Source organism: Ceratotherium simum, chromosome 13 (assembly GCF_057802395.1).
Source record: "Ceratotherium simum simum isolate JZ-2026a chromosome 13, ASM5780239v1, whole genome shotgun sequence".
NCBI classification, from domain to species: domain Eukaryota; kingdom Metazoa; phylum Chordata; class Mammalia; order Perissodactyla; family Rhinocerotidae; genus Ceratotherium; species Ceratotherium simum.
Window position 1 is genome coordinate 26,127,269 of NC_141912.1, and position 9,088 is coordinate 26,136,356.

At 44.3% G+C, this 9,088-nt stretch overlaps 2 non-coding genes across 2 annotated transcripts; one reads left to right on the forward strand and one right to left on the reverse strand.

Moving 5' to 3' along the window:
* Positions 1–620: 620 nt before the first annotated feature.
* Positions 621–693, reverse strand: TRNAV-CAC (transfer RNA valine (anticodon CAC)). Its single transcript has one exon. It is a non-coding gene; the product is annotated as a tRNA-Val (tRNA).
* A 7,883-nt stretch (positions 694–8,576) lies between these two features.
* TRNAV-AAC (transfer RNA valine (anticodon AAC)) lies at positions 8,577–8,649 on the forward strand. The gene has a single exon. It is a non-coding gene; the product is annotated as a tRNA-Val (tRNA).
* The last annotated feature ends 439 nt before the right edge of the window (positions 8,650–9,088 follow it).

Genomic DNA, 9,088 nt, shown 5'->3' on the forward strand with positions numbered 1-9,088 from the left:
TGTGAACCGAGCTCCTGAGGTCTCCATGGGGACCAGGAGGTGGGAGCACCCCGGGAAGCAGTCGTCATGAGAGGCAGAGTCAGCAGTGGGCTCTGTTCCCCTGAGATCTCCCTGCAGAACCTTGTCTTATCCATCTCCCTCCCTGCGATGCCCCCATACTTCTCTTCTCCCTCGTCTCCAAAGGTCAGGTGATACCTGATATTTGTCTGGCAATAAATACATTGCCGCCGACTGGTAATGTCCACTCGAGTGGCCGCCGAGTCTCGGTTTCGGACGGTTTCCTTTCAGAAACCCAGAAAACCCTCAGGGGGGCACTTTGGCTCCCTAACAAAGCGGAAATAAGCCCCTCCACACCCCCTTAGGGGCCTCATTCTATTCACACCCCAGCAACCACGTGCTGGAGGTGGACCCAGACAGAACAACCGTCACATTTCCAGCCTGAGGCAAGAGCGCGAAGGACCCGTGTTGTAGTGCAGTTCTAACCACGTCCGCTAGGAAGTTTAGGAGAATCTTCAGAGCGGAGTGGAAGGATCCTAGATCCTGCGTTGGTTCGATTTCAAATACGTCTAGGGAGGAAGTTTAGGAGATTTCTTCAAAAGCCAATCTCTTCAGAGTATAGCTGTTTCCGCCCGGTTTCGAACCGGGGACCTTTCGTGTGTGAGGCGAACGTGATAACCACTACACTACGGAAACGCGACTCACCTGCTTTTTCCAGAAGAGTCTTCCCGGCTAGCCCAGGTTCGGTGACATTGAATGGATCTTTTCTTTCACGAAATTATCAAGGTTACTGCGCTTTTCTATTTATTCAGATCAATAATACGGGAGTCAAAGAGTTTAACCAAGGAAATACTACGCCTTGGGGAAGAATCGCTTTCCAAATGCAGGACGGAAATTTTACGTAGCCTCCGGGTATGGTAGATTTCAGAAACATTCCTCGATTTTGTCCTATTTTGGTTTATCTGACCCAGAACGTTCTGTGATCTACATCTCTTAGGTGTCAGAAAATGATCCCAGGAAATAGCCGGGGTCCGGTGGACTTGAACTCTGGAAACTGCCCATTCTGTGCCGGGCAGTGTTTGACCGATAGAACTGAGGGGCGCGGAGGGGGATGTGCCCACCTGCCTGCCAGGCGGTGTGAGGACTGGGAATGAGGAGGGAGGGTCGGAATTCCTGTGACTGGACTCAGAGCCCGGTGCTGATAGGAACGTGCATGCTCAGTTTCCACGTCTGTCACTGCGTTATAACATGAAGAGGACCCTGTGACGACTGAAAGGCGGACCCCGGCCCACAGGGTCTTGCCCGCGGCCTTTGGAATGGTGACTGGAACCACATTTCCAAACCTCAGCAGTGCTGGGGGCTCGGAAGGAGACCTCCTCTGACGCCCGTGAAGCCAGCGATTCGCACAAGCAGGATTTGAGGTCACCCGGGAAATCTGAGGGGAAAAGTCAGGGCGACTAAATGGCGTCCAAACCCCGCCCTGGACGCGCGGGCAAGGGAGATAGGAAGACTCTAGGAGAATCATGGAAGGAAAATGAGGCCCTTCAGAAATCCTTCCAGGACGAAACTGGATTTCCAATTTGTGGGGTGCCTGTGCAGCCAAAACTTAAAACAGAAACAGAAGGAAATGGCACCCAGAGGATTGTGTATATCCCGGAAAGCAGCCTAGCAAGATTCGTGATCAATTTGTATCATTTACAATTTTTTAGTAAAACAACAAAAAAGAGCAAATTTTCTCTTTCAAATACTTTCTATATTATGCAAAGATTGTGCTTCCCTTAACAGTTTCACATTTGTAGGGGGGTGTGTTTTTGTTTTCACAGTCTTGTGTGTTTTTTTTAATGAAAGTTTGTAGTCAGTTCAACTTCTCACATTTCCACCTAAATTTTGTTTTCTTTCTATACTTATACTGGAGACCAATGGTGTGTGTGGATAAGTAATTAATATCTGAATTATTTTGAAATTTACATTAGAAACATAACCAGAGTGCAATTGAAGACATTTTTAAATAAATCATAATACATTTTCACACTGTCAAAAAAGAATAACTCATTAAGGGGTGAAATCATCGTTAATATGTAGGATAAAATCATGTAACAGATAAAGGCACAAAATCCTAAAAAGCAAAAAGGGTACCAAGAATTTAGCAAATTTATTTATTTTAAAAATTATATTTGACTAAGAATCTATAGAAAACTATATATTAAAAATTATAAAATTAAAACAGCTAAAGTGAGGTTTACACAAATCGCCTTGAGAATTTATGTAAAGTTCAAAGGAGGTGAAAATACTTATGAGAGTGTGGTCTTGGAGGATGAGAGGCAATATGGAATGTCACCTAACAGCACTAACTCTGAAGCCAGACTTCACTGATACTTTATATCAATTCTGGGATTTATTTGCTTTGTAGTTTTCAGCAAATTGTTTAACCTCTTTCTGCCTTGGATCCTCCTATGTAAAAAGCCCTCTGAAAAGTGCTTGCCACGGGGTGTGGATTATTATTATCTCAGATAGGACTGGCCTCATAATTTGCTGGGCCTAGTCCAAAATAAAAATAGGGGTTCTCTATCTGGGGCTGGGGAAGTCAATATCCCCTTCCCCCAGGCTGCAGCCCCAATCCATGGCAAGGACTGCAACCTCATTGCAGAAACTCAGTCACTACACAGATATGGGTGTGCAGGTAGCCTCACCTGGCTGCCCACCTAAGGAGAGGTGGTGTTGTCTTGTTCCAGTCTGGGTGGGAGTGTTGGACCCAGAGCCCAGGTCCCACCTGAGGTGGAGGGTGGCAGCAGGCATGGTGCTAGGCAGGAAAGGAGAGGCCAGGTATTCCCCAGGGCCAGGGAGCAGGAGCAGGTGGCTAAGAACATGTCCCAGGGAGGCAGGGAGCCAGCAGAAGGCAGACCACATGCAAAGTCCAAGCCCCCAGTGCATGCTCCACTGTCTCATTAGACTTCACTTACAAAATACAAACTCAAAGACAAAATTACTAAGAATTTCAAGACAGTAACCTCAAAGCATTAACTCCCAAGCACAGGGTCCTTCTGAAAGTGAAGTTCTGTGTAGTTGCACTGGTCTCACCCATGATGGTGGCCCTGATCCCAGATCTGAACGTCTTTGACCCCAAATCGGAATGGGTTCCCCCACCATGGGAGTCAGGAGCAACAGGAAAGCTTTTATTATTGCCATTTATTGCTTTAAGAAAGCTGCCTATATCATCTCTTTAAACAGAGAGACAAACTTTACTTCCAGGCATTTCAATAATTGGAGTTTCCGGAGCACTCATCTGGAAAGATTCACACTCTTCCTCAATGTCTAACTTGTGACTTTTGAAAACACTTAGGAGAAAACTGGGAGCCCTGTGAGCCATTCATCAGGCCACAAAATTGGATAGAGTCATATTCTACTAACTTCCTTGTGGTTGGATAAAGAAACGAACATGTTATGGATTCATTCCCACAACACATTGAGCGCCACCTGTGTTCCAGGTATGTGAAGGTTCTGAGATGCAGGAAGAATTAAGAGAATTTGGAGACTGCTGCAGCTCCTAACACTTGCTCGCCCTGTCCTCTCAAGCAGTAAAAGGATAGGGAGAAGGACACAACTTTGACGCCTACAGAGCAACTTCCTTAAAGCTGCTGGTTCCTGAGGTCACCAAGAAAGCAGACATGAGAAGTAGGCCAGCCTGGAATGTCCTCCAGGAGTGGAAAAGAATCTGTACACTGAGAGGGAGGCTGAGTCTTCCAAGCCCTGTTGGAGGATCCTTGGCCCACGTTCACTCTGATTTCCTGGTTTTGAACAGCTTCTACTTTGCTCTGAGACTTCCTGGGAAAGGAGGAAGAAAGCCCTCCTTTGACATATTTCTTTTTTTCTTGGGTCGTAACCAGAGAATTTGGGTAAATTTCACGTTAAAGGTGAGGTTCATGACTGCAGAAATTGAGATTTTTCTCTTTTTCTTTTTCCTCTCACAAGGGGCAAGTAGGGATTAAGAGAAGAAGAGTGTGATTTTGTTATTGTCATTGAAGAGACAATGTTGTAGACACGAGTCTATAGATGGTAAAAAGTAAGAGTTGTATCGAGAGCATTGCTGGCAGACGGGGTTGTTAGATTAGAGCCTGGTTTGACAACTTAAAGTCAAGGGTCAAAGTGAGTGCGTTTTCTGTACTTCTGCAACTGAATATACAGTTCAGGCTGGAAACAGCTGTGTAAAGCCCTTCTAAGAGTTTTTGGTTCTAACTCTAGGCTTCATTAAAACTAGACACCCATCAAGTATATCTTATGGCAAGTGATTTCCCATCATCTCTAGCTTTTTAAAACAAGTATCATAAAATTAGTTTACATATTTTAGTGGAAAAAAAAAGAAAAACACCCACTGCGAGAACAAACGGGTTTGGGATGGGGCAGAATTGAGAATGGCTTTGCCTGGTGTTTGTGTGTGTGTGGTGGCCACTCTCCCTTAAGCACATGGATTCTCTCTCCTTCTCAGAGCGCAGCCACCGACATTGAGTCTCCTGTGCCCATGCAGGACTTCCCCTTCGCCCGGTGTATTAGTTTGGTTGGGCTGCCATAACAAAGTACCACAGACTGGTAAGCAACAGAAATTTGCTTTCTCGTGGTTCTGGAGGCTAGAAGTTCAAGATCAAGGTGTCAGCAGGTTTGGTTTCTTCTGAGGCCTCTCTCCTTGGCTTGCAGATGGCCACCTTCTCTCTGTGTCTTCACATGGTCACCCCATCTGTCTGTGTGTTATCTGTGTCCTAATCTCCTCTTCTTAGAAGGATACTAGTCATATTGGATCAGGGCCCACCCACCTGACCTCATTTTATGTGAACTGCCTTTTAAAGGCCCTACGTTCATATAAAGTCACATTCTGCGATCCTGGGGGTTAAGAATTCAACCTATGACTTTTGAGGAGACACAGTTCAGTCCATAATGTCTGGTCCTTCCTTGTTCACCTCCACTGCACCTCAAGTTAATGGACAGCAGTTGAAACTGATATTCCTTATGTCTTTGTTTTTAATTAATCATTGTAGAACAAGTTACATATGTTACTCACTTATTTTTTATGTTAGTCAACCTCCCCGGGATATATGCTTTGTGAGGACGTGGGTTATTTTTGTTGCTTTTGCTTCTTTATTTTATTTTATTTTTTTTAATTTTATTTATTTATTTTTCCCCCAAAGCCCCAGTAGATAGTTGTATGTCATAGCTGCACATCCTTCTAGTTGCTGTATGTGGGACGTGGCCTCAGCATGGCTGGAGAAGTGGTGCGTCAGTGCGCGCCTGGATCCGAACCTGGGCCGCCAGCAGCGGAACGTGAGCACTTAACCACTAAGCCACTGGGCCGGCCCTATTTTATTGTTTTTTTAAACAGTTTTATTTATTTATTTTTTTGTGAGGAAGATCAGCCCTGAGCTAACATCCATGCTAATCCTCCTCTTTTTTTGCTGAGGAAGACCGGCTCTGAACTAACATCTATTGCCAATCCTCCTCCTCCTTTTTTTCCCCCAAAGCCCCAGTAGATAGTTGTATGTCACAGTTGCACATCCTTATAGTTGCTGTATGTGGGATGCCGCCTCAGCATGGCCGGAGAAGCAGTGCGTAGGTGCGCTCCCGGGATCCCTGCCTGGGCTGCCAGTAGTGGATTTTGCACACTTAACCGCTAAGCCACGGGGCTGGCCCCTTGCTTCTTTATTTTTAAGATGTCCTGCCACACGGTTAAGAGCCGTGTGGGATTCCACGTAAGAAATCAGTAAATATTTTAACCTTCCCCAAAAGGGTGTGTTGTTAAACTTTTGTATGTTTGCCAATCCAGACTATAAGAACAAATATACAACTACAAAAAACTAGGAATCATATGCAACCAAGATCATCAACTACTCTAAAAAACATATGTCTCATTATATGTAATACACACAGTAATGCAAAGAAGAAAAATAAAGTGACAAATATATGCCAGGAGGGAATGATATCTCAATGCTGCAGATTTGACCAGAAGATATTTTGAATTGTCTTAATAAAGAAACCATCACATTTTCAAGATGTTTGTTTGTTTTGTTTTGTTTCCAAGAATGTGTGAAATAGACATCCCTGTTCTTTATCCCAACCTCTGCACATTTTGGATGCTTGCTTACTGATTCTCTAAATCAAGGATGAGATAAGGACCAGAGATGGAATGAAGGTTGGTTTGAGGATTGAGATGGGGCTTAAAGATGTATGTAATGGGCAGGGATGAGGTGACAATCATGAATTGGTGAGAGCAGAGAGGAGATTAGGAATAGAAATGTGTGTTGAGCTCTTTGCCTTGTAATAAAAAATAATTTTAGTTTTGAACATTTCTACTTAAGTTAGGTGCATCTAATTACTTAATCAAAATCTTTATTTATTCTGCTACAGTTACACAGGACACACATGAGCTCCACTTTTAGGAGCCACAAATGAGACTATCTTCTATTCCTGAGCATTAATTTCTCTCCATGGAGCTGGACTCAAGGCCTGCTCAGGCCATCTCAATCCCTGGTCGCCTGTTTGTTGGCTGAGGCTGGCACATTCCATATTTCCAGAGCTTCCAGGATAGTTCCCAAAACGAGCCATTAATTCTGTGTTTTGAGAATATTTGGCAGTTATAGATGCTCAAGGTTTGTTGAAAATGCTTTTAGGTGGCTCCTTACGGTAGCCAGAAAGAAATGAGGGAATGTGGATGTCAGTGAGACCCCAGAACCCTGCAGTCCATTGGAGCAGGTGTCATCCAGATAGGAAAGATTGTAACTTTCTTGGTCTTTCTGTTATGAAATATAAAACGAAGACAAAGGGATCAGTGCTTGGTTTATTTTGGATCTAGTGGGAGCAAAACTAGGGCCTTCTGCACGTAACACGCAAGTGATAACTACTACCCTAAGACACAGTGTCCTAGCTGAGGAGGACAGGGGCAAGTGCTAGAAACAGCAGGAGGCCAACAACACATTGGCTGCAGTTACCGGGTCCAAGAACAGTCTCATCACAAGCTCAGGTAAGGAGAATGTTTTAAGTGCTGAGTAACCTTACAGACATCTCACTGGGCACAAGTTTGAAAGGCTCGTCGGTTAGAATACACCAGGAAAATGTAAGTTTACGTGTCCAAAACTGAATTCTTGATTTTTATCTGGTCGTTTTTCATTTATTCATTAGTTCCTCCATCCATCCTTTCATTTGTTCAAGGAATATTAATTGAATTCCTGTTATAAGTCAGAGATTGTTAAATATCTTGGAATAAGGTAATGAATACAACAAACAAAACATCTTTTTCACTGTGGAGATTATGTTTTAGTTCTAAAGAAAGAGTAGTTGGTGATTAAATATGCCTTTCTTTAAATATGCCTTTCTTTGATGAAAATTGTAACTATACTTAGCAAATAATCCTGTGACTTTTATAGCTGTAACTCCATACAGCACTCTTGTTGTAACTAAATTACCGTGTGCAAATTTACCATTATGATCATCATAGGTCCCCCTTCCCTCCTTCTAGTTTGTGAGTTCCTTTAGGACATCAGATACCTCCAGTGAGCAGAATGGGACTGGGCTATTCAATAGTTTCTTAAAAATAAATGTCAAAACAAATTGCTGAGAAAGCTAAACAAACACTCACATGCGTTAATTATAATAGCTATTTATCTTGCTGATCTTATCTCAAAGCAAAAAAAGGTGAGACTAGAGATTATGTTAATAAGAAATGTATCTCTCTCCTCCACTACCCACATTTCCATCCTGTCATGTTTTAGCTGCCCCAAGAGGGAGTCAGGCTGTGACCTTTCCCAAAGGCCATGAAGCCTCTTTCCTGTCCCTAGTTTCTCAGGACTACTTTGGGGACAAACACTTATTTGCTACTGAGCACCTTCGCAGGGGCTCAGACTTAGAACCTAGTAGAGGGCAGATCGCTTCCAGTGCCCGGGGTAAGGACGGTGACCTAGGATAGTTGAAATGGGGTGAATAACAAAGAAGAGTCAGTTAAATCACAAAGGTCACCCTCTGGCTATGAGACGTTAACGGTCATCACACACGGAGCTGACACACGCAGAGCAGTAAACGTGAGTGACGAGAACAGAAGAGAGAAGCTCGTTTGAAGTCGGCTAGACCTCCTCGCCAGCTCCCACTGTCACAAACTTCCCAGCCACCCCCACCGCCCTCGCCTGACAGACAGCTGGGCACAGTCCGCCGCCCTCCCTCTGCCCCGCAGTCTCTCCCGTCGTTGCCACGAGGAAGTCCCCCGAGCTCCGCCAGTTGGTTCTAGTTCCTGAAGGACGATTTTCAGTCATCATCAGAGCGTCTTACACGGTCAGAGAAACCAGCGTAGAACGTATCAAGCAATTTCTTGAAATAAAATTTCCCAGGAGCCTGCCTAAGATTTCCCTGCCTGGTGCTTGTAATGTAAATGGGGCTCTGGGAGTAGCATTGGCTGGCTATGAGTTACGGAGTTTAGATGTTGTTGATTCTAAGAATCTGAAAGAGTAAAGGTAAAAATAGCACCTCATCTGAAAAAATCTCAAGGAAAGAATAAATTTAATGCTCATTGTAACTAATTGATAAATGCGAGGACAGAAAACTAGTGAGTTTCCGTAGTGTAGTGGTTATCACGTTCGCCTAACACGCGAAAGGTCCCCGGTTCGAAACCGGGCGGAAACAGGCAAGACCTTTTCCTGCAAATCTGAATTTTCCTCCAGAAGTGTTCTACCTGAATCTCTACATTTCCACCAACTCTCAAATCTCTGAGCTCTCTTTGCAGCTCTGGACTTTCAATTAAAAGGATTATATCACAAGTCCAGAGCTCAGACTTCCGTTTTCTACCCTCTCGAGAAATAATCATGTCGTATCCGTTCCGTTGGATTAGAGCAGATACTGCGCATGGCTGAGGTGGCTGTCCATCCTAGGATGCGCGGTCTCCATCCCTTAGGGGCAGGAGCAGGGAGTGAATAGCCCTGAGAAAGGAGCGTGGTTGATGTATGCAAGGAGGATCAAGAAGCCAACCGTAACCGCAGCAGAAAGAGCCCAGTGGAGAGTAGTTCGTGTAGGCAGAGAGGTCACAGAATGGAGGGCACAGAAGAAGTGGAGCCTTATTATGTCT